The sequence below is a fragment of the Macrobrachium nipponense genome, chromosome 44 (genome assembly GCF_015104395.2).
Source record: "Macrobrachium nipponense isolate FS-2020 chromosome 44, ASM1510439v2, whole genome shotgun sequence".
In the NCBI taxonomy this organism is placed as follows: Eukaryota; Metazoa; Arthropoda; class Malacostraca; order Decapoda; family Palaemonidae; genus Macrobrachium; species Macrobrachium nipponense.
Window position 1 is genome coordinate 15,751,395 of NC_087221.1, and position 27,500 is coordinate 15,778,894.

The window sequence follows — 27,500 nt, forward strand, 5'->3', positions numbered from 1 at the left end:
TATATATATATATATATATATATATATATTATATATATATTTTGTGTGTGTGTGTGTGTGTGAGAGAGAGAGAGAGAGAGAGAGAAGTCATGACTTCCTTCCGGTGGTGTCAACTATGAGAGAAAATTTGTGAACTCTAGGGAAGGAAAATATGTTTAAACGTTTCATGACTTTTACGCTGTGTTCGTGAAGGACGAAATGGCCATGCCTATCGTGCATACCTGAAAATGATTGTTACAGGAACGATCTGATTTAATATTCAATAATAAGTGTTCTTTTATCTAGCCATTTATCCTTCTGTCTATCTATCTCATATATATATATAATATATATATATATTATATATGTAATATGTAAATAAATTCTTCTGTTAAAACAGGATACGTCTCAAGTATAAAAGGCCATTAAAACACTCTGGTTTAAAGCTAAAGACTATTTCGGTGGACTAGCTTCCACCCTTATCAAGAAGTGAATTCACTGCTTGATAAGTGTGGAAGTTAGTCCACCGAAATACAGTCCTTAGCTTTAAACCAGAGTATTTTAATGGGCCTTTTATACTTGAGATACACACACTTATATTTCTATGAATATATATATTATATATATATATACTATACACTATTATATATACCACACATACATATACATATACATATACTTATACATATACATATACATATAAACATATACATATACATATACATTATACATATATGAATATATTTGTGTTTATATACATGCATGTATATATATATATACTAATAATATATATATAATATACCCACATTTGTTTGTTTATATATGTGTGTGAGTGTGTGTACCAACACAAATGAGTTTACACCATCAGTGATAAATCTGAAATATTGTTGATCACTTTGTACGACTGATTGATGTAACAAATCTCGTATACAAGTGCAACGAACTCTCTGTTTGTTACTAACATGTGTGCAAGTGTACGGAAGTCATGGTATAAGTCATACAGATGTAGCAGTCGCGTTATTATAGCAAACAGGTGTACGCCAGAATTAACTTTCACCTACAAGATTTTCGTAACTTATAAAGTTTCCTACCCTAACGCCGATGTATTTTCTTTACTAAACACGGTTTTGGGAATATCCAAAAGATGGCTACATTCAACGGAAGTTCTATTTATAGTAGAACGTCGAAAGAATTCCCTTGTTACGGGAAAATCCTCTCGTGGTGGTGTCTTGTCCTTAGCTCCGCCCACTGCCTCTCTCTCACCTGTTCACCATTACCTCACTTGGCTGGTTCATGAGCCAACAGTGCTGGTCAGCTGATTGCAAGAGACGGAGGTGTTTGCGGTCTGTCGTCGTGTGTCTGATCAGGCAAGATCCGCTTTCTCTGTGTTTTCTCTTTCAAGACAGAACGCCAAGTGTTCCTGATTCGCCTGCGTTGTTTTGAAGTTGATAACGGACATTCCCACTTCGATCTGGTGACTGTGTATTGTAGACTGAGATACTAGTGAACAAATTTCGATCGTGAAAAACCTATATAAAAGGTTGAGAGAGTTGTGAACCATCTCGCCCGCTTGCGTGACACGGTAATCTAAGAAGGCGTTGCCTCTTCCTCTTCTTCGTCTTTTTCTCAGCGTTGTCGTAAGAAAAAACAAACAAAGTAACAAGAAATCTATCCTGCAGTGTGCATGTGTTTATCATCTTAATATAGCGGCACACAGTCAGCCTCTTCAAGTCATTGTAAGTTAATTGTCATTGATCGTTGGCGAAGGGAGAGGCTACGATCTACATGAGGAGAGACAGCACCTAACTTGAAATCGTTGTTGCTATCCATGTTGCAAAGAAAGGGCCAGTTTTAATCGCGCTGCTATTCTACGTGTAAACGACGAAAGAAGAGTGGGAACAGGCGCCGAAGAAAGTCTAGATATAAAGACTCAGTTCCTATTACGAAGAACTTCCTTTCCTTCTTGGGGAGTGACAGTGAAATTTTAGTTTCCCATATCGCACTTGATACTCACACTCCAATTAGTTTCCAGCAAACGTCGATACACTTCACCCAAAGATTCGGTAATTGGTGATGGTATTTTCCATAGGTTTTATGGGTCAATGAAGAAGCAGTGCAAATCGAGATAAATTTAGGAAATACGTCTTAAATGACAAGAGTCAGCTCCAGCATCTATTTAATGTTATTTTTTATGTTAATATTGCCAATGAACTGTCCAAAGGGATGATGAATTGAGATACATCATCGTCGTTGCCATCATTGTCTTCCATCATTAAGAAAGCAGAAGAACAACTCGGAGCTTTTCTTGTTAGCTGGCTAAGAAGAACAGACATCACGAGGATAGTTTTTATTACACATTTATAGTAGCCAGCACCTAGTTGAACTTTTTTTTACCTAATCCTTCACTGAGACTAAAAAGCAAAAAAAAAAAAAGGTATTCGTGTTCCATAAACTGATCGAATTCCTTTGAGAAAATCGGGCGGTAGCCATACTTCCTGAGTGATTGGTGAATCCTCTTGCAAGCTGGCGAAGACGAATCAATCGGCACTGAGGGGGTCAAAGGTCTGGCCAGCTTCGCCTATCAAGGTAAGGATTTGTTTCGGATTTATTTCAACTACCTAAGGAAGGACTGCTATGTTTTTTTTCTTTTTCTTCTTCTTCTTCTTCTTCTTCTTCTTCTTCTTCTTATTATTATTATTATTATTATTATTATTATTATTATTATTATTATTATTATTATTATTATTATTATTATTGTTCTAAAGGGTCCACAATAATACAAAGAGTAAAAAGTCCGTGTATAATTGGGAAGACTTTACAGAAAGCTTTCGAACCCTTCCCTGGGTTCATCTTCAGTCCAAAAAAATTTTGGACTGAAGATGAACCCAGGAAAGGGTTCGAAAGCTGTCTGTAAAGTCTTCCCAATTATACACGGACTTTTTACTCTTTGTATTATTGTGGACCCTTTAGAACATTATATATACTCTCGTGATAGAGAGTTTTTCCCTATTATTATTATTATTATTATTATTATTATTATTATTTCCGTCTTCTTCTTCTTCTTCTTCTTCTTCTTCTTCTTATTCTTCTTCTTCTTCTTTCTTCTTCTTCTTCTCTTCTTCTTCTTCATCATTATTATTATATTATGATTAGTATTATTTTCTCCTCCTCCCCTCCTCCTCCTCCTCCTCCTCCTCCTCCTCATCCTCCTCCTTCTTCTTCTGTCTCGGATGAAGGTTTCAGTAGCCAGAATTCTAAAGGACGTGATTGTGTTCTCGCGAGATCTATTGTCTCCATCCTAGACTTGGTCCTTTGTTGTTTTCTACTGGTAAATGCTTCTAGCATTCTAAGGAAGACCAATTACTTCATTTCTGGAAGTTCATTTACCCCTTCCATCTCGTTCACCTGCCTGTTCAGAGATGAACTTATTGATTGGTTGTGTTTCTTATGAATTCTACTCCATACACTTTTCTTTGTCATTCTGTCGTCGTCCCTAGCGAGCCGTTTCAGAAGGTTTGAGTCTTGATCTGTTCTTGTAACGAGAACATGACTCAGAATGGAAATTATAATCTATTGCGTTCCGTAGGGGGGAGGGGCGGGCATAGTGCCATCAGTATACCTCCGCGGTGAACTGTAGGTATTCCTTAAGGTTCTTTGCAGCGTCCCTTCGGCCCCTAGCTGCAGCCCCTTTCATTCTTTTTTCCGTACCTCTGTTCACATTCTCTTTCTTCCATCTTGCTTTCCACCCTCTCCTAACAATTCTTTCATAATTCAACTACGAGGCTTTCCTCCTGTTACATCTTTCAGACTTCCTTTATTCCTAATTTCTTTTCCAGCGCTGAGTGTTCTCATAGTTACCAGACCTTGGCCTTTGGCCGAAAATTCTATATTCCATTCCATTCCAGAATCTGTTGTGTCTAGAAGATGTCCATTTGTTTTTTGTTGGTTTCTCTCTGGTTATCTTGTTGTCTGTGTGACTAAAGTAATGTACAGTTTATGAAAATATTAATATGCAAACTTAATATTTAGAGTAAAGAAAATAATCATGTAGAAGAAATAACCCAATTTCCGTTATATTAACCGGAAATATCAGAGCTATAGGAAAAGGCCGATGATTTGTAGAATTCCTATAGTTTATCCAAACACAGTTTGATCAGTATGAGATAAACCCGCGAAAGGCTTAAGCAGGAGCTTTTACTGCTCTTCTACGAGAATCTACGAGGCTGAGAAATGAGTCACTATCGGGTCGATACATCCCAGTGACCGGGTGAAAAAAAAAAAAAAATACTATAAACTTGATTCCACGGTACCTTTACCTTTACCTGGGCGAGTCTGGGCCACGCTGTTATTGGGAAATTTCCCGATAAACTAACTTTGTTACTTTGCGTGTGGCTCCGTCGATCACTAACCGGGACCTGGAATGAATCATCGGAAATTCATAAAATTTTGAATGCTCTGTTACGTCACGGTTTTATTTCCTTGAACTCTTTTAGGAAAATCAAATATTGATAGAAGGGACTTTCGTTCGCAACACGTCTGTTTGTATCATTGCAAAGTGACTCTGAACGCACCTTCCGATAAAATCGTTCATGGTTGTATCATCTCAGAATGACTTTGTGAACGCACCCACAAATAAAATCGTTCGTGGTTGTGTAATCTCAGGGTGACTTTCTGAACGCACTCTAAATAAAATCGTATATGGTTGTATCATTTCAGAATGACTTTGTGAACGCGCCATTAAATAAAATCGTTCGTGCTTGTATTATTTCTAGCCCCTCGGTGGCGTGGTCGGTATGGTGTTGGCGTGCCACCTCGGTGACTGCGAGTTCGATTCTCGGGCATTCCATTGAGGGGTGAGAGATGTGTATTTCTGGTGATAGAAGTTCACTCTCGACGTGGTTCGGAAGTCACGTAAAGCCGTTGGTCTCGTTGCTGAATAACCACTGGTTCCATGCAACGTAAAAAAAAAACTTACAAACAAAAACAAACAAACAAGAAACTTGTATTATTTCAGAATGACTCTCTGAACGCACCCTCAGATAATATCGTACTTCGCTTTTGTGAATGCGCTGTAGCTCATAACGTTTATTCCATGTGGTCAGCCTTCCTTCGATTCGAATCAATCTATAAGTTGTGCATTTTTCATCCCACCCAATTACCTGGAGGGGGAAGCCATTAGCTACTTATCGTCGCACCCTTCTTGTCTTCATCTCTGTCTTCTTGTCGTAATTGGGATAAGTGCACTTTAATGAACACTGGTACAATATTGTTTACTCTTTCATTTCTTTTGAAAGGAACTGGGGCAAATAGTTATCTGATGTTGGATAAGCAGACGGGTCTGAGATGAAAGGATAAGCCTTGTGTTCTTGAATGAGAGGGATAATTGCATACAATAAAAGTGTATTGTCATTTTCTCGCTTGAATATCGTTCCCGAGGGATTAATCATAACAAAGCTTCCCTTAAAAAAATTTATAGTTTAAAAGATATAATAGAAAAAAATTAAACCACGCTTTTATTAAAATGCACTAAAAAGTAATAAATAATTTTTTGAGACAACAGGATTTTCTTACAATTAATCATGTCCACAAAATTAAAAGCGTGGTCGCCAAACGTGGAAGGATATGGGACAAGAAATAAAGAAATATATATATATATATATATATATATATATATATATATATATATATATATATATATATATATATATATATATATATATATTTTCATGTAGCATTTCCTTCCACGTTTGGCGCCCACGCTTCTATTTTTGTAGACATGATTAATTGTGAGAAAATCCCGCTGTCTCAAAAATTATTTTTTCCTCTTTAGTGCATTTTAATAAAAGCTGTTTTTTGACAAATACATTGTTTATTTTATACTTTTTAGTTTTGACAGAAATTGTAACCCATTCATGATTGCAGCTAACAAAATAATAACCTGTCGAGCCAAAAAAGGTTTGATAACCCCGTAGAGTTATTAACTTATTCTACCAAGTCGAAGAAGGTATGAAAAATCCGAAGACTTATTCACTTCATACAAATCGTGAGATACTGGGAGAGGTCACTGTAGTGTCACTAGAGGTCACTGCTGATCATGTCGGATTGTATTGTCACCGGGATGGAGTAACAATGCAAAACTTCAAGTCCATTGGACGAAGGGAACAGGTCAAAAATTGGCCCAGACAAACAGACAAAATCGAGCTAAATAAAAGTGTATAAAAACAGTTCATCTCTAGTTTTTATTCCTTTTTGCTTCGTTTCGATATTATTGAGAAAATTACAAGCGTCCGCCTTTTTTTCCCTCAGCTGTTACATAATGGAAAATCCATAAATCGGTGTAAATCGTTTCTAATAGCACAAAACAACTCCATCGCTCAAAATTTACGCCACGACCAAGATGCCGACACCAGTGATTATTCCTTTCGTAAATCCATATTTGGAAACCATTTCGTAATCATGTCTCTATTAGCTATTTTGGTCAGTCTAGTTCATTGATTACTTTATTCCCCTTCCTTCCTCCCTTCCTTCTTACTGTGGCTTTAAATGCTAGCAGGATTATTATTTTCCTAGCTTATATCGTGGTGGCACAAAACTGCGTGTCATTTGCCACAGTCATCCTGTAGTACCTGCTGAATCAAGACTGTCAACCTCTTTGTAAAGAACTCTTTCACAGCATTTGGACCGTTTCATACTCCGGGGCAAAATTTTCGACAGCCAAATTCTGCCGAAATAATGATAATGCCACTTTTCGTCCCATTTCCGTGCTTCCATTCTCTGCTCATGTTCGGACTACCTCAGAACACTCCAAACCATCGTGTCGCCCATTCTAGTTTTTTTATTTTTCTGTAAAAGAAAAGTTTAATTATTGACGTGGCTTTTCGTCTGTCCGTCCGCCTTCAGATCTTAAAAACTAATCAGGCTAGGGGGCTGCAAATTGCCATGTTGATCATCCATCCTCCAATCATCAAACATAACAAATTCCACTCCTCTGGTCTCAGTAGTTTTTATTTTATTTAAGATTAAAGTTAGTTATGACCGTGCGTCGGGTACCGCTATAGGTGCCAACAACACAGGGCACTAACGGGCTGTGGCTGAAAGTTTCGTACAGCATTATACGCTGTACAGAAAATCGATTGCGCCGAAGACACGTATGCACATTTTTTACTTGTTATACTTAAACTTACCTTTTTGGAAAAACTTTGCTAATTTTATAGATACCAACACTTCAGTTCCTTCCAAGACTTTTCGCTCTTTATGTGATAACAATAATGTCTAAAAACTGAATATATACAACAATTCCTAACAAACAATGAACAAAGCAAAATGTGCCTGAGCGCGATCCCCAGTCAAGGAAACCCAAACTCAGTGTTTGTGTACCAGTAACCGCAAGTATAGCTGCAAACACTTGGAGCGATTCAGTAAAGCGTAATTTATGAGGGAATCATTCTAAATACCTCTCCCGACAACCACTTACTCAGATTACCCACAAATACTCAGATTACTGAAGGACGCCTTCTATTGCTCTGTAGATATTGGTCATAACAGGTAGCCATATTGGAAAGAAACGTAAAGAATGGTGATTACATGAATTACTGCTGTTAACGTATCGTTATATGATAATTATTTATGAAGTCAATATTTATCGATTAATGCTTGATCTTAGTACCCTAAATCATAAAGGAGAAAGTGAAGGCATGCTCTTTATTTAATTGTAATTATTATTTTATCTGATACACCAAAATAACTATAGTTACGAATCAGCACAATTTTTATTCCATTAGCAATTTTACAGGTGTCAACTTGATTCAACTTTTGTAATATCTGTTTTTTTTTATAATTATCAACGTATTATCGTACGAATAATGCACGTAGCTACTCTCCCATGAAGGTCCATTTTAATTGGCTTTCAGGGACAGGCGACAACCGCAGGTTGTACTTACAAACACCCACCCAAGGCTGTGAGAGTTCCAGCTTCCTGCTGCAGAAGGAAACTGTCCTTTTTGCGAGACGTTCGCTCGGGGACTCAAGAGATTTTATGGGCTGCCAAAACAGTCGACAGGAAACAGGGTTGCGTTTTTGCCGGTCTCCAGCGACATCTATAGTTTTCATTTTTCTTATTTGGCGGTTTTGACTCTGATAGTATTCCAGCAAGAGGTTCTCAAAATGTGAAGTGCCGGGCTGACATTGAAATAATAATGATATTTTTGAAAGATATTGCTGCATCATCTGCATTTAACGTGTAAATAGTCTTCTTTATTTTTCTAATAACTGCTTTCTCTCTGCTATTACAACTGGCGAGTATTGTGCCGATATGATTCATCAGGAGGAGTTAATTTCAGGGATATTGTTGTATTAAAATTTATTTATTACCTTGATTTATTTATTTACTTTCTGTAATAGCAGAGAGAAAGCATTTGTTAGAAAAATAGAGAAGACTATTTACAAGTTAAATGCAGCTAATACTTGTTTCAGAGAGGGTCTCCTTCCATCAAATAATAATAATAATAATAATAATAATAATAATAATAATAATAATAATAATAATAATAATAATAATGTTTACTTCAGCGCAGGTCGTTAGAATCTTGTAAAGGTAGTGACAACAAAGAGATATTGATGAAATTAGCGGATGATTACAGGAATGATAATTGTACTGCCAGTAGCAACGATTTCATCTTTGCTTTGTCTTTCTTATAACATAGGTTTTTTAATGTATATATTTATTTTGATCGTCGGCCTTGGAGACTAAAACAAAGGGTCTTCAAGAACGCTTAAGCTTTGGTAGTTAAACGTGCATTTATTTTCCATTCGTCTCAGTTGTTTGGCCAAAGTCTAGAGATGGAATCAGGCCTCGTAGCACCTTAAAATCTTTACCACAGGTCTAACACACACACAAAATATTCTGTCAATTTTGAATGCTTTGATTAGAGTGGTTCGTGGTGGTAGGGTTCTGTTTCCTAACATGGGCAGTTATGACTTTAACCAACCACGGATGGTCTCTTGTTTGTCACTTTTTCATAAGTTGTATTTTAGCAGAGATGCCCATTCACAATCCCTGATCCTCTATTCCTGCCAAGAGCGACCAGTAGGCAGTCAGTGTCGAACTTCCGTCGAACTTCTCAGTTCCAGAGGTCCTTTATTCCTCACACTATTGGGCTGTGGAACAGTGTCACATTGAGGATGAGCAACTGGAACCCCAAATGTTCAAGCGAAGATGCTGTGCACTGCTACTCTAAAACAATTCTCCTAGAATTTGACTTCTATTTTTCTCTGTTTATTTCTTAATTTTTTATGAATTTTTTTTCTTTTCTAATAACTGATCCCTTCTTTCTTTATTTCTATTATCATTCTTTGGAAGCTTAAATTTCAAGTTAGTGGCCCCTGTGGGCTTCTTCTATATGAATAGTGTTCACCTTCTTCTAGAATAATAATAATAATAATAATGATAATAATGATAATACTTTATAAAAAGTAATGGCTACTTCAGCAGCGTAACACTTGTAGAGATTCTTCTCTATTTTATGAATAGCGGCTTTTTCCGTGCTAATTAAATAGGCTAGTAGAGCGCCTATAGAAGTCATGACCAAATACAGGGAAAAAATGGATAAGTAACAAGACCTGAAAATAGAAATAAGAAGGATATGGGATATGCCAGTGGAAATTGTACCCATAATCATAGGAACACTAGGCACGATCCCAAGATCCCTAAAAAGGAATCTGGAAAAACTAGAGGCTGAAGTAGCTCCAGGACTCATGCAGAAAAGTGTGATCCTAGAAACGGCGCACATAGTAAGAAAAGTGATGGACTCCTAAGGAGGCAGGATGCAACCAGGAACCCCACACTATAAATACCACCCAGTCGAATTAAAAGATTGTGATAGAGCAAAAAAAAAAAAAAAAAAAAAAAAAAAATAATAATAATAATAATCGTGTTAATTTTTAATGAATCTGAAATTGCATTTATTAGGTGATTGTGACTACAATTTTCCGCCATCCTGTGAAAAGACATGTTTTTGCGTTTGTTTATTTCATGCTCTGAAATAATTTGTGTAATACATATATATATATATATATATATATATATATATATATATATATATATATGTGTGTGTGTGTGTGTGTGTGTGTGTGTGTATGTGTGTGTATGTTTGTTTGTGCTCCTGTGTATGAGAGAAGGAAATGCTTCCAGGAACTACCTTGTGAGCTAGACGTCTACAAGCAGCATTATACACGTGAAACTTGATGCTCTTTGCCTTACCTGTCCAGTATTTCTCTCTCTCTCTCTCTCTCTCTCTCTCTCTCTCTCTCTCTCTCTCTATCTCTCTCTTTCCACCTTCGTTCCCTAGCAAAAGGAATCAATTTCTTGGGCTTAAAATAGTCACCAGTAAAAGACTTATGAAAGACATGATATTGATTATCAGAAAATGATCAGAGCCATGTGACGGGAAATATTAGCGACCTTGTAATGGCGAATTTGACGCTGAAAATGATGGCTTATCATTTTTTTTCCAACAGTAAACATTTTACCTTCAGTCAAGGTTTATGTACATATATATAGGACACACACACACACACACACACACACACACACACATATATATATATATATATATATATATATATATATATATATATGCATACAAACATGTGTATATATCTATATACATATAGATATATACTATATATATATATATAATATATATATATATATATGATATATATATATATATATATATATATAGAGAGAGAGAGAGAGAGAGAGAGAGAGACGAGAGAGAGAGAGAGAGAGAAAGAGAGAGAGAAAGTAGACAGCAACGGTCACTGTTATGCATACATCCTTCATCTGTTGAATCAATTATATATACATATATATATATATATATATATATATATATATATATATATATATATATATATACATACATAAAAAAGCCTTGACTGATTCAACAGATGAAGGATGAATACAGTAGTGATTGTTGTTGTTTAATTTCTCTCTCTCTTTAGCTATATATATATATATATATATATATATATATATATATATATATATATATATATGAATAACTTGATCACGAAGTATATAAAACGTGATGCTATGTATAAATAAAGGTTTTTTTTTTGCCACGAAGGAAAAAATGAAAAAACGAGTTAGCCGAGTTCTTTCGGTCCTATTCGGACAGTAAAGGGTCCGAATAGGACCGAAAGTACTCGGCTAACTCTTTTTTTTTTCATTTTTTTCCTTCGTGGCAAAAAAACCTTTATATATATATATATATATATATATATACATATATAGTATATATATATATATATATATATATATAGATATATAATAAATATGGGTGTGTGTTTACTAGACATATGTAGATATACACATATATTTAAATACATATGTATATCGGTCAATTTATCTATTAATTTATTTATTGATATTTGTGTATCTTTAAACCATCAAACAAACAGTATCATACCCCGTACCACACAGGCGATACGATAGATACCTTACGGCCTACGCTGTTAGTGTGGAAAGAAAGGCGACCAACCTGTTTTTGCCATATTTTTTTTTGGTTACATCTTTGAAGACGTTCCAAGGACTTAAAAAAAAGAAGAGAAATTAAAAAGAACCGGTTGGTTGTGCGTCTCATGTTTACATGACGCAAAACCTCGTATTATTTTTTCTTCTCGATTGTTTCTCCCATTTTTATCCGATGAACAGTCTGGTCTCTGGATGCTTTGAGAAGATATTTGAAGGACCTTGGAAGCTTGCTTTACAAAGGAATGCCTTTTCGTTTCGTTCCATAGATATGTTTGTCCAATCTGAAACAGAACACTGAGGATTCACTTTGCCCGAAGCAGTTAGGAGGCCTTGCTCCCGGGCCAAGGCCAGGAGTTTATGGGAATGGGAAGCAGTGAAGAAGAAGCAGAGGAACGGGATAGGGGGTGTAGTGTAGGTACGAGGAAACGAAGAATATATATGCCTTGACCGTGTGTGTGGGATGAATACAGGTCCAGGATGAATACAAAGAGAACGACAAGCCTAGGCGTTTGAGAAAAGTCACTATTTATTATGAAGCATATTAATTTTATTTCTGTTTAACTCGCGGGTTGTATGTCTGGTCTTCATTATTGGACATTAGGGTAAGAATGTCATTTAACTGGTATCAGGTAAAGATATAAAGTGAAGGACAGGCTGTATCGTCTACATATTTCCTGAATTCGTCGTAAGCTACAGAACAAAGCGAAAATCATTATTACAGAAATAGAAGAAGAAGAAATAACTAAGTTACTATAGGAGGAAAGAATGGCGAACGGATAAAATGTGAAAGGAATTATCTACTATATTTCGAGCAGTCTTCATTATTCCGGACATGCTATCAATTTCGCCAAATAACACCTAATTAACCAGTCATGCTTCCTGAAGAACGGTGCAAGAGTTCCTGAATAAATCTCGAAGAATGATCACATAATGTTACTTCATTCTACTGACTCACGACATCAGGTTTTTTGTCACACAACAAAGAACTGCCTTACGTTGTATAACGCGCCAACATAGGTATAAATTACTCCTTAGTGATTTATTTGCAAGACGCAGCGCTGTGACCAGTGAAAGTTAAAGGAAGAAAGGAGTTGGTGAATTCGGTATACAATGAAATAAAAAAAAATGTACACACTGAAATTTCACAAAAGAAAGCAAAATAAAATGTTTCAGAAGTCCTCAGGGACTTAGCAGAATGGTTTCTTCTTCGACGTAAATTAGTATCATGAAAATGGTTATTTTCTTGTGACTAGCAATAGCAAAGATTATTTCTTGTAGAATCATACTACATACATACAATAAACATCGGTTAGTTTAATGAAGGATCATATTAATACGCTATTACAACCAAGGTTCTCAGATTTCTAAGATTTCTGCTCGTGAAAGACCGGCTGCCTTGATTAAACCTCCATTACCACTTTTTAAAAAAAAAAGTTACCTGTGAATTTTGCATCCATATAAGGCAGTACCATGGCAAACGAGGTAGCAGGCAAGCAGTAAACAAGTTTGAAGAGGCACTGAACAAAACAAGGAAACCAGAGGTAGGCCTATAGTTCCCTGAGCGGAGATCTTAACGGTTTTTTCCCTCCCACCTTTGGTGGGTGATCGTTCGTGGGACTCTTGTTGGAGGGAGCGGGAGAGAGCGAATCATTTTGTCATCTTGGCCATGAGGCAAAGGAATGTCTTTTGTTAGAGTGAACTTGTTTACTCCAGTGTGATTTGACGAAACACCGAACCGGAGGCAGAAGGTGACGAAGAAGGACTCGCGGGTTGATGGTGAAAGTGAGTAAACGAAGCGATTGAGTTGTAGGCAGCCAGAGTATGAGAATGGCAGTTCTGCTTTTGATAAGACAAGGAAACAAATAAAATATGCGACGAAGTTTCTTCGGCGCTATCGAGTTTTTTGTACCGCGTATAATGCTCTAAGAGCAGCGGCCCGGTGGTGCCATGTCCTATAGCGTAGCCAGACGCACGATCATGTCTAACTTTAACCTTAATTAAAATAAAAACTGCCGAGGCTAGAGTGCTGAAATTTGGTGTATGTTATGATTGGAGGGTGGATGATCAGCATACCAAGTTGCAGCCCTCTAGCCCCAGTAGATTTTAAGATCTAAGGGCAGACGGCCAGCCATCTCAATAGTTTTCCTTTACAGAAAAATAAAACGGAAAAAAAAAACTGTTAAATTGCCCAAAAGAGGCAGGACCGAGATAACGGCCAGAATCTTGACATTTGGCGCGCATTGGTAACATTACCCACTTTGAACAGTTGGAACTTGCCTATGAATTGTACATATGGAAAAAAGTAGTTTTACAAATTTCATATCACACCAGTCATAAAGAATTGACCTTAAAAGTGATCCAAGCTATCCAAGAGCTATTAATATTTCCTTTATCTCAAGACAGTAACGAAACGGATCACGTCAGTGATCAACGGAATGATGAGTCATTGAAGATGACAATAGAATTGCCTTGGCATTCATTTGGCATCCCTGCTGATGACTTGTTATGTCATTCATATATTATAAATCACTACATATCCAAGAGGATCTAATGAGCAAAGAGAGAGAGAGGAGAGAGAGAGAGAGAGAGAGAGAGAGAGAGAGCGTTAAGTCGGATAACAGTAAAAGTGGAAAAACTGGAACCTGGCTAAACCACCAGCATCCATGACCCACTTTCTGAGCTTGCTTGACGCAAGGGAAACTATGCATGTATGTGTGTAGTATGCACTGGAGAGCATTTATAATACAGAATATAAGATCACAGGATCCTATTATGTTCTTAAAACAGCAGAAATATTAAGCAGACAGAAAGAAAAAAATCGGTCGAGAGGGGGAGTGAGTTGATGATACTAATAAAGGGGAACTTTATTAGGCTTCAAAAAGAACTAGATTTTATTTTCGCAATTTCTTATCGTCTACGGCGATTTCTGTTACATACGGCTCTCTCTCTCTCTCTCTCTCTCTCTCTCTCTCTCTCTCTCTCTCTCTCTCTCTCTCTCTTTTCTGTATATATATATATATATATATATATATATATATATATATATATATATGTGATATATATATATATATATATATATATATATATATATATATATATATATATATATATATATGTGTGTGTGTGTGTGTGTGTGTGTTCGTGTAAGAGAAGTACTACCCAACGGTCATGAAGAACTCGATCCGAGTTGTACTGACCTTTGGTTCTTTCATTACTTCAAGATTCTTATCGCGTTAATAATAATGGATTGTCAAATTTACAGGTTTGTGCATATTTCGTAATTAAGGCTGAAAAGAAAAGAGACGGTGGATAACTAGGTCAATTCCTGTAGGGCATAATGAAAAAAGTTCATTCCCTTCTCCGATTCAAGTCTCGTCGTGACAGCGCTAGATGAGTGCAGTAGCGTTCTTACCCTATTCCAGCGAGCTATCAGCCTTTGGAAATAAATGAATATCCTCAAGGCAACGTTATAAAGATAACCTTGCCCGTGAGGGGCAACACAGTGCCCCACATCGATGTTTGACGAGTCCAAACGCTTCTTAATCGTCCTGTCTGGCACGTTTTTTTGCACACCAGCCATAACACTTGGCTGCTGGATTGTTTGTGCTAAGGGCGTGGTTACTCAGCGACTCCTCTGCAGTCACCACGTTGCATGGAGGAAAAAACTAAGAAACGAAAGGGAGCAGAAAAAGGGATGATTTATTCAGTGGTGACCTTGCGTGTGCTTCATTAACGTTACTTTGTTTCGAGAGAAAATTGTGCTTAAGCAAATTATGCTGACTGCAGGGGCTTATTACTCTGCATATGACACATCAGGTATATATATATATAGGATATATATATATATATATATATATATAATATATATATATTATATATTTATAATATATATATATATACATATATATATATATATATATATATATATATATATATATATATAACATATACATATAACTATATATGTGTGTGTGTGTGTGTGCGTGTGTTTGTGTGTGTGTGTGTGTGTGTACGTGTGTATAAACTATTGAATATATAGAACACAACAAAAATGTATAATATTAAAATCTATTTTTTTATTCTTCGTTTATATCGCCATAATTGCAGTTTAGTTTTTTAGAGTATGGAGAAATATAAACAAATCATTAGGAATGGGAACACTTACCCTAAATATATTTATTAAACTGAAGTGTAGCGTAATCATTACATCAATTTCTTCCATCATCGGCACCATTGCGACCATTACAGTCAATTTATCAGCGTCGTAGATCTTTCTATATCTTGTCAGCACTAGTAATGTAGTGTTGAAGGCTTAGGCCACAGGAAACGTGAAACATTATCGATTTTAACGTCCCTTCAGTCAATTTGCTCAAATAATTAATATTTGCCGATAATTTTCTGACTTTCCTGTTTTTCCTAAAAGGTCAGTAGATCGACTCTAGCGGTTATTCGACAAAATGTCGAATGATGAAATCGTTTCGTATCTTGTAAAACCAAATGGCTGGATTTGACGAGCAGCTCGTAAGAGCAGTAATGATAACAACAAACATTTCTGTCGTTAACAATGAGTCTTAGATCTCAAAAGCCACAACAGATCCAGTAATTAAGAGTAAACAGAAGGTGAGACTTACGTAGGCTACCTTTGCTTGCTTAATGATGATGAATTATGATGGCTTACCAGCTGCTGATTTTACGGATGCAATTAACTAGTTGCAATTTCACACCCTTTTCCTTAATACTAGACTGTCTAGTTTATCTTCGTTCTTTTTGCTGCCACAGAAAAAAAAGTATGAAACAGAAACGTAAAAGAACGAGCATAAAATTACCTCATACACATGAAAATAACCCTAATTTGTCAAGGGTAATTTGATAACACCTTGCTATTAGGTGAGCTCGTACCTACCTCCATACGGTCATACGATAATCGACTTTATTGATGAAGTCATTCCGTAGCTTCCAGCCACTTCCTCGAACCTGGTTTACGATCCACGTGTTAAGGTGGTATCCAGTGTAAATGGATATGAATAGGTTTTTTCAATTTTTTACTCCCCGTAGGAGGGATGGTAATGCTGTCAGTGCACCTCATTCGGTGCAATGTAGGCATTACTTAAGGGTTTTTGCAGCGTCCCCTAGCTGCAACTATGTTCATTCCTTTTACTGTACCTCCGTTCATATTCGCTCTTCCATCTTACTGTCCACCCTCTCCTAACAATTGTTTCAGAGTGCAACTGCGAGGTTTGCCTCCTGTTACATCTTTCAAACCTTTTACTGTCAATTTCCGTTTCAGCGCTGAATGGCCTTAGTTGCCCCAGTACTTGGCATAATGCCAAAAATCTATATAAATCAAATCTATTTTTTACTTGTGTTATATCACTGACGGACGCAAAGTCCAATCGGTATCCACATAAAAAAAGTTTACATACAAAATATTGACAATTTTAATGGAAGTGTTTTTATGTTGGATGAGGCAATGTTGAAGAAGACTGTGCACGTATCGAATATATAACAAATTTGGATGCCGTAACTGCTGATTACGTAAGCAGAGAAAAATTTGAGAATAGTCGTGCTAAAATGGCGGTTTGAGAGTTGCCGATTCTAACTTGCGTTAAAATGGTTAAATTTTTGCAAACATGTTTCCTTGTATTATAAACCTCATTGGAAATCATTTTTATTTACCGTGTTAGCAACCAGCTTGATGTCATCTAAGATCTAAACAATTTAATCACTTAGATTAGTATTAAAATTGCACATAGAAACCGTCCACATTTCATATAATTCATCCATAACTTACATTATTATTATTATTATTATTATTATTATTATTATTATTATTATTATTATTATTATTATTATTATTATTCAGAAGGTGAAACCTATTCATATGGAACAAACCCACAGGGGCCATTGACTTGAAATTCAACCTTGCAAAGAATATGGTGTTCATTAGGAAGAATTCAGACGAGGTAAAGGGAATTACAGAAAAATGAGTCCCCACTTATAAAACAAATAATAATAAATTAACGAATACATATAAATGTATTAAAATGCAAGACAAATCACCCACACACTCACACACATTAGATAATGTTTCATCAACACCTTCAGGTTAAAGATAAGGAATAACATTTTGTTCTTGTTTTTCTTCGTTTTCTTTCTTCTTCAAATTGGATAGCATAGAGCCAGTTGACCAGTTAAGTGACTGTTATTGTTGTGTAGTGAAGGTGGCCTCTTACCAGCAAAGCCCTTGCTCCGGAGTGATAGAGAAGAGATAGTAATTTAAAAGGAAAAACAAGTGTGAAATAAGGCAGAGAAAGAAAGAATGGAGCAGCCCCAACTGCTATGTTACTTGATATGTGGGCAAAGTTTTGAGGATCCCAAAGCCTGACCGAATATTTGGAAAGTGACGTTTGTTTACTATAATTAACAGGTTGGCTGAGTATCTGTCGACACATCTATACATTCCAGTGTCACTCTCATTTAAAGGGGTGTTTGATGATTTTTCGAATGATTGAATAAAAAATTTGTTGGTGTACCTTTTTTACTTGGATTGTACTAACATTCTCTCTCTCTCTCTCTCTCTCTCTCTCTCTCTCTCTCTCTCTTTCTGGATGAGTAATAACCAATCACGAGATAATTCTCCCCACTCTCTCGCTCTCTCTCTCTGAATGAGCAATCACAATCATTAGATAATTCTCTCTTTCTCTTTCTTTTTCTCTCTCTCTCTTTCTGGATGAGTAATAACTGATCACGAGGTAATTCTCTCTCTCTCTCTCTCTCTCTCTCCTCTCTCTCTCTCTCTCTCTCTCAGTAGATGAGTAATAACCGATCACGAGATAACTTCCTCTCTCTCTCTCTCTCTCTCTCTCTCTGAACGAGTAATCACTAATCATTAGATAATTCTCTTTCTTTTTTTCTCTCTCTCTAGGTGAGTAATAACTGATCACGAGATCATTCTCTCTCTCTCTCTCTCTCTCTCTCTCTCTCTCTCTCTCTCTCTCTCTCTCTCTCTCTCAATACAGACGCCTGATAATAGGCTATATTAGGGAAGTCTGATTTGAATGGTAATATCCATAGTCCTGTTCCATATGAATGTCCACATTTTGAATCACACTATAACGAAGCACTGAATGTATATCTGTCTAGCTTTCTTTTTAAACTCCCATACTGTTGCTGTTTACAACTTGGACTATATTCTTCTGCAGCTGGCACTAATTCACAGGTCAACTGGGCGGCAATTTTACGACACATTACCGGAAGTGGGCTCATTTTTTTTGGGGTCATGTTAAACGATGTTAAATATTCATTTCCGGGAAACGGGAAGTTAGATGACGAAAATGAAAACAGTCAAACTTATCTCTCATTTAGATAACGGTAAACATACTTCGGTGTGTGTATCCATACACAACATCTATATATATATATATATATATATATATATATATATATATATATATATATATATATATATATATATATATATAATTTACTTGTCACTTGTTTACGTGACACCTAAGTGACAACCACACAACTACCTACGACTGATCGAATTAAGATCAATATAACAAACGTTTCTAGTAACTTTTCTGGTAAAGCGATGGTCGCACGTCCACTCCCTCATGATGTTTTATTGATAAATCGATTCTTCGGGTAGATCATCTCTCTCTCTCTCTCTCTCTCTCTCTTCTCTCTCTCTCTCTCAGATTTTGTTTCTTGCGATAAAGCAGATATTTCTCGCGTCGGTCAATGGCCGATGGGTTCTTTGTCATGGCAAGCGTCCGCCAGCCTTGACATTTCATCGAGTTGTATCTCAGGCTTACTTCGCTTGACATTTCAAATGGCGATGTTTACGCCAGATGGAATTCGGCGTAGGCATTTGATGCAACGCGATTCAATGAGTACTTTTAATTGACTATGCTTCTTACTGAATTATTAATACTACATATGTCCCACTTAAAATTCCGCCCTCCCTCTTCCGCTCAAGGTCTAGAGAATATAGGTCCGCTAACCGCAAATGATGCTCCCCTCCGTATTTACGCTTCACGCTTTGTATTTTAGTATTATTATCATTATTATTATTATTAATTACCATCATGACAAATATTCATGAGGAACAATCTGCAGTGCCATTAAGAATGCTCTAATGTGGAAGTAAATGAGGAAGACTATGACTGAAGAGCATAGATATGAGAGAAACAAACTTAAATGAAAAATAACAAGTTAGAGTAAAAACATCAGTGGAACTGTCTTCAGAAAAACATATTTGATCAACACAATTCATAGTCACTGCTCTTCGCAGCAACATCCCCTTTCTCTCTCTGCACACGATACTGACAGGGTTACCAGGGGGAGCTGGATCTAAAAATAAATTCGTGCAAACGTCATCCGTGCACGTAATATGGCAAAGCCACTAGCGATAGATCGATTATCGGGTGTCACTTAAGTATGGCAAAGTAGGACCGTCTGACCCATGATCTAAATGATACCAGCTATCGCTGGAGAGAGCTCCGATGTGTGTGTGTGTGTGTATGTGCGTGTGTGTGCGTTCTAAATGTAGTTATTGCCAGAGGGAAGCTGTGCGCGCATGCGTGTTTTTGTCAGAGTGAGAGCGAAAAAGTATTGAACTTTGGTCTAGCAAAACCTATAAATGATAACGTACGAGAAGACAGCGCCCGGCTTCTTTCGTATAAGTTGCACTAAATATGGGATGGAAGGCCTTTCCAATATACCATCGATCTGGGGTAGCATTGCTCGAAAGGCCAAGAACGGGAATACATCGGTTATCTTTGAACAATGCCGGTGATGCTCGCACAAAGAGCCAAGTCCGCGGTTTTATAGGAAGCAACCAGATCTAAATAGATTATATATATATATATATATATATATATAATAATATATATATATAATATATATATATATATATTATCAAATGTATATATATATTATATATATATATATAGTAGTAAATATGATATATATACTATAAATTATATAATAGATATTAAATGTAACTTATATATATATATTTAATATATATATATATATATATATATATATATATAAAACGTAACAGTAGTTTTATGAATAAACAACAGGGGTAAGTTTTCAAAAGTGGATCTCAGAGGCGCGCAGGACGAAGAGGAAAATATAAACAAAGAAATGAAAAATAGTGAATATGCCTGAATATGTCAAAATAATTTTTAAAAAATTTTTTTAAATTAAGTAAGAATAATGAAAAATGGAAAAATTGGCTCGATTGCACACGGCTGAGCATCGACAGGAGGCGCCTACTGAATGTATTAGTTACAATCATGAGAAATTGTAATTAATGACAAAATTAAATTTACAATTTGTTAATATTTCAAGACTGATATATTCCGTAGACGCAGCCTGCCAAATCTTTAGTCATGGGAGACCGTGCACGAGTCAACATTTATTATTCTTTGTAAATTGGACGGTAATCTATTAATAAATGTTGTTTTTTATATTTAGATGTAAAGCGACATATCTTAAAATCTCTTTTGTTGCCTTTTTTCTAATGTATGTCTGTAATCCATTGCTTTGTTTATTGACAGTTTATCGCAGTTCGTTATTAACAAAATTGCAGCTTCGTTTTATGAAATATTGTTAAGTTCACATAGTTTTTTTTATAACGTGACTGATCTTCCTATTGTGCTCACATATGCAGCATTGGAGAAATAAATCCACAGTTATGTAAATGTACGTGTATTCAAATTTAAAAACAGCAGGGATAGCTTTCGGGAATCTGTTCGGTTCCCCTTATCAATCCCCTTATCAATAGCTATCCTTGCTGTTTTTAAATTTAGATATATGTACATTTACATAACTGTGGATTTGTTTCTCCATTTGAAGACTCGTGCTACAATGAGGATTTTGATATTTAATATGCAGCTTTATTCAAAGATAACCCGAGGTAATTGTCCTCTTGGCCTTTCGAGCAAAGTTACTCCGGGTCGTTGGTATATTAGAAATGTCTTCTGTTCTATCTTTAGAGCAACGAATTCAAAATGAATCTGTGACTGTCTCGTCATGCATAATCACTGCTCTTGATCAGTGTAATCTGGTGTGACTTGACATGATTATTCTCGAGGTCCCAAGCAATTACGGTATGCTCGCGTTAAGCTATTTGCTTTAATACCTACCACAGGATAGACTATGACCTTAGGTCACGAGAGACGAGGTAATGACGGTTTCTTCTGGATCGACCCCCAGTCGTGTCGCTGGTCATGAGTAGGAGGTTTTATTTTCAGGACCTTTTTATTGCTTATTGAATCCACGTCAAGTCTTTGACCATAAGATCCCTGAGAGGCAGTAACATTTTCTTCTCTCTCTCTCTCTCTCTCTCTCTCTCTCTCTCTCTCTCAACACACCTTCTCCCCTGACATTCCCAGCCAGGCAGTAGTATTGACTTAATAATAAGGTTGACTGTCATGGAATCTGCAGTTTTATTTGAAAAGCTCCAAGTTGTGACCTTTTTCGTTTCATGAGAATATAAGAGACCAAGGCAATGTTCAGGATGATTCATTGTGAAGGACACAAGCGGTGTTCCGTCGCATAGCGTGAGGCTACGATAATGAGATTTTTGGCCTTTGTCACATTGAAGTAGGAAGTTATTTAGAGAGGGTGTAAGAAATGTAGAATTATGAACGCAGTTAATTTGAACTGTGAAGAAGACGATGTGATAAAGAGAATGTAGCAAAAGGCTCAAACTAAAAAGAAGAAGAAGAAGAAGAAGAAGAAGAAGAAGAAGGAGAAAGAATATGAGTAGGAAGTGAAACTTGTTTCCTTCAGAGTTTAACTCGGACCAAGGTGACAGAGCGACTAAAAGTCACAACGGAATTCAAGACTTTTTTTTCATTAGTCATCTGTTGACGCATTAAACACCGTGAGACCACCGGAAGCAAGACAACGCAAATATAAAAGAAACAACAATTAAAGCGATTTAAAGGACCTCGTCCCAACCGGACCTCACCGGTCGAGTTTTTTGAAGGTCGTCGCTAGCCTTGGGGGAGGAAGGGTGAGCGGGATTTATTAAAGGGAAAGACTGCAGATTGTAGTCCCCAAGGATACGTTGCCATGTCGCAAGGATCTTCTTTTGTATTCCACTTCTGTTTATGGCCTTTTCCGTCTTGACGCGGAGGCACGACATGACTGCCAATCATTTTTGTTGGTGCTGAAGATATGTAAATTGAGGTGTGCAACGGAATATGTATCTGATGTTTAGAAATGTCTAATGTATCTGTACATTTGAAACAAGGAAGCATGCGCACATATATATATATATATATATAATATATATATATATATATATATATATATATATATATATAATATATATATATATATATATATATATATATATATATATTATATATATAAATAAAACCTCCAGGGGATGTTCATGATACGAGATGTAAAAATGACAATTTATTCCAAGAAACGTTTCGCACATGAAATCCTCTGTGCATCATCAGTCTGAAAGAACATAAAGACACATTTATAGATAAAATACAATAAAAGTGCAAAAAACAGGAATTCACATATATTAAAGATAGTCTTAAAATTACATAAAAGAAAATATTAAAAAACAGGTTAAAAGAGACTGCTTAAGACACCAACCGTTCATTGTGAAGAGAGAAGATGGAATGAACTAAGACAAGTTAAAAGTAACGACTTTAACTATGCCAGGTACAGAGTTGTTGAGGACGTATTACTGTTGAGGGGGGAAACAAGCCTCTTGATATATAAAGACTCAATGGTAGTTAAATGGTCAGGATGTTTGACATGGTCTATTTTAGAAAACTGTTCTTTTTGTACTTCAATTTTGCAATGAGAGCCATAATTTCTGATGTTGCAAAATTCAGGTTGTTTTATTCTCTGACCAGTGCGAAAGCTGAACCCCAAGTGAGAGCAATATCTGACCCTTAACAGCCTTCGAGTTGATCCGACGTAAGAGCCCGGACATCCAGGGCATGTAAATTTATATATAACGTTGGATCGCATAAAAGGTTGAAGGCGATCTTTACAGTTAAAAAAGGAACCAATTGTGCAGGGATTGCTGGATAATTCGTGTGAGGCTGAATGTAAATTTTAAGTCAGAAATATAGGGGATCGTGACATAAAATAGTCTTTTGGGGACATTAAAATTAGGTATTGGTGGCTGTAAGAAATTCGTAAGTATTTTGTTAATGGTCTTTTGAACAATTTCGAGTGGAAATGAATTAGATTTTAAGAAACCTAACAAAAAAAGTAATTTCCATGTGAAATAGTTGCCAAGACGAAGAGTATTTCAGTGCTCTTTTAACCAAAGTGTGAATAGTATTAAGTTCGTGTCAACAATCTTTTAAACTTAATACTATTCACACTTTGGTTAAAAGAGCACTGAAATACTCTTCGTCTTGGCAATTATTTCACATGGAAATTACTTTTTTTGTTAGGTTTCTTCAAATCTAATTCAATTCCACTCGAAATTGTTCAAAAGACCATTAACAAAATACTTAGGAAATTCTTACAGCCACCAATATATATATATATATATATATATATATATATATATATATATATATATGTATATATATATTACATATTATATATATATATATATATATATATATATATAAAAGGTATAAGCCACGAAGGGAAAATAAACAACGGAGTTCTGCAAGATCTTTCAACTCAAACGTCCTTTACTCAGCAGATCTTGCAGAAACTCCGTTGTTTAGTTTTCCTTCGTGGTTTATACCTTTATTTATGGATTTATCACGTTCCAAACTTTCGTGATTCAGTTATACATACATACACACACATATATATATATATATATATATATATATATATATATATATATATATATATATATATGTATGTAAATAAATTCTTCTTTTAAAGTAGGATACCTCTCAAGTATAGAAGGCCCATTAAAACACTCAGGTTTAAAGCTAAGGACTATATTTCGGTGGACTAACTTCCACCCTTATCAAGTAGTAAATGACAGAAGTAGTAGCGTTGGCGAGTTATATATAGTGGGAGATATGCCCTTAGGTGATGCCTGGGGTCACCGCTAAGCCGACGTTGGTTCTGTTAATGGTCTTAATCCGCTTCACCGTTGCCTTTAAGGAAGATATTGTCTATATGGTCAGAGTCCCAGGCTCCACACGGACACAAAACACAATTGTTACATGTTCAGGACCAAGAATATCGTTAAGGCTAATGAAATGAAGAAAGTGGAGAGGCTTGGGATAATACAGAAGTATGGAAATAGTTTAATTAACAATACAGTTAGGTCTTGAAATGCAGCAGTCAGCCAACAATTCAAATTTTGTTTTCGTTATTTAAAATATTTAACCTGTTGTCGTGGAGGGATTGCTTAGACGCTCACACTTGAAATGACCAAGTTAAGTATATCTTAGTTTAACCAGACCACTGAGCTGATTAACAGCTCTCCTAGGGCTGGCCCGTAGGATCAGATATTTTTACGTGACTAGGAACCAATTGGTCACCTAGCACCGGGACCTACAGCTTATTGTGGGATCCGAACCACATTATATTGAGAAATGAATTGCTATCACCAGAAGTAAATTCCTTTGATTCCGCGTTGCCCGAGCCGAGGATCGAACTTCGGACCATCAAATTGGTAGCCGAGCGCGAAAACCACTAGTCCAACGAGGAACTCTCGCAATGACTGATTAATACGAATGTGTCTACGCAAGGTCTAAAGAACTTATGTCTACGTATCTCCGCACAAAATGTGTCATAATGGGCCGTTAATTTTTTATGAAGGACTAAAAGTGATGCTGTAAAGGAGAGCCAATTTGGTTTCGAGGTGGATGGATTTTTAGTCAAAATTAAGTCGGCCTTATTCCAGCACGGACCCTTGTCCAGAAGGCGGTCCAGGAGTCTTCAGATGTTAAAATGACTAAAAATTCCTGGTTTGTACCTGAGGACTCCGATCAACCAACAGACACGATTTCTGTAATTGCTTTTAACAATTTGTTATTCGGTTATAAACAGAAGAAAGGAAGCTTTCCTGACTATTTACCGAATGGATTATTATGGAACAATCCTTACGGAAGTCGAGATCACTGGTACTGGAATGTGGTGTATCATTACTTCGGCCATGAAACGAGCTAAAATTTAAAAAAAATCGTTCAATAGTACATACCTCAACACATGCATACGTGACACAACAAACATAATTCATTGAAAGCGCGTGCTTGTGCCTACGCACGAGAGAGAGAGAGAGAGAGAGAGAGAGAGAGAGAGAGAGAGAGATTCCGGATCAGCAGGAAAGGGGTTCTACGGACAGGAATGCCCTTGAGATGCGAATAATTGGTTTTTTCTCGAAAAGGCTGGTTAGGAACGCTGTCATGGATAATGAAGGAGATCGCTATCTGGGGATCATACGTAGCACGCTCTCTCTCTCTCTCTCTCTCTCTCTCTCTCTCTCTCTCTCTGCTTTGTTGTTAGTTCTTTCTTGGTCCTTGGCCTTGATCCCGGAGTGCGTGTTTTTATGATCCCATTTTTTGTGACTTGGCTTCAAGGCTGGAAAGAAATAAAGGAAGGTAGTTGAGCTTTTCGCTTGAATGTACTTGCCTGTCATTCATTGTTATGAATTACTGGGAAACTATTTTTTTATATTCATTGTCTTGAAAATATCTAGATGTTATTATTGTCCTTGAAATATGAACGGTGGTCATACGCTCAGCGAAATCAAGCTTTGCTGATTTCGATCAGGACTTGGAAGGGTAACCGCCAAGGAAACGCCAGGTTCTGTCGGCAAGAACCTCTCAAGCATTTATTGGGCAGTGTCAGCTAGCAGCTTCGCCCCAGCAATACTAGTTAAAGACCTGAAATCCAGCTCCGCTGAAAGTCATTTCCTTCTCAGGGGAAACATCGTATAATGAATATGTATACCTGCTTGGCTGTTCAGCTTCTTTAACTTATTTTACTCCTATTTTTAGTCATTTAAAGAGACATAGGAGTGTCTCACCATACTAATATTCTTGTTTGCAATTTTTTAGAATACTTTGAACGAAGGTAATTTGAATCTTTCAGATACATTTCTGCTTATTATTGAAGAGAGGATTTTGTTTTCTGGTTCTCTACGCACGAGCAAACAGATACTTTCCATTACTTTCAGGATTTCTTTTAAATATTTTCTCGTAAGATTCTCATAGCGCATTGGTATATTGATCATCCTACCCTCCAATCATCAAACATAACAAATTGCAGCCCTCTAGCCTCAGTAGTTTTTTTTTCTTAAAGGCTAAGGTTAGTCATGGGTCGTGCGTCTGGCATCGTTTTCTAGAGACGTTGCCGACGCACCTTGCTCTGGGGAGCAACTGAGGGCTGCCCGTCGCATCTGAGAGTTTCATACACTGTACAGAGGTCTCAATTCGGCGTATTTTTTTCCTTGTTTTTTACGATCATCCTCAGTAAACGGAAGAAATGAAAGAGTGTGGGAAGTCAGAAATCATCGTAGCTAACGTTGACGGGCGTGGGCGTGATGGTGCTTCCGCCCAAAACCAACGCTGTTGTGATGTACATGAAAGACAGACGAACTGTGAAATGGTGGGTTTGCACTGAGGTAATACTGAAGGTTTTATTCGAGGGAAGATTTCGTGAGGACGGTTGATTGTTCGCGGTAAAACTCTGTGGCCTTGGGGAGGACGGAATCGCTTCATGGAAGGAGGCACTATTTCAGAAGGGGACTGGAATCAATAAGTGCAGTTTCGTGTTATGTCATTCCGTTCCATCTAGACCTTTCTTTGCAGGATGTGTTAATGTTAAGACATTTCTTCCTTATTTTCTGTTATTTGATTCCCTGCGGAATTTTTCTTCCTTTTATGTCAGTAACATAAAATAAAATGGAATATAAAATTTTGGCCAAAAGGTCAAGCAATGGGACCTATGAGGTCATTCTGCACTAAAAGGGAAATTAAGTGCAAAATGTTTTAAAGATGTAACT

General features: G+C 36.5%; 1 protein-coding gene across 4 annotated transcripts in view; it reads left to right on the forward strand.

Moving 5' to 3' along the window:
• The window catches only part of LOC135204044 (choline transporter-like protein 1), a 111,470-nt gene that overhangs the window by 62,111 nt on the left and 21,859 nt on the right, over positions 1 to 27,500 (forward strand). The window contains exon 1 of one of the 4 annotated variants that reach the window (XM_064233998.1): positions 1,272 to 2,565. The exons of the other annotated variants lie outside the window; for them this stretch is intronic. The gene's annotated coding sequence lies outside the window, so the exon portion shown is untranslated. Of the gene's footprint in view, positions 1 to 1,271; positions 2,566 to 27,500 lie in introns of those variants that run through there. 4 annotated transcript variants of the gene reach the window in all.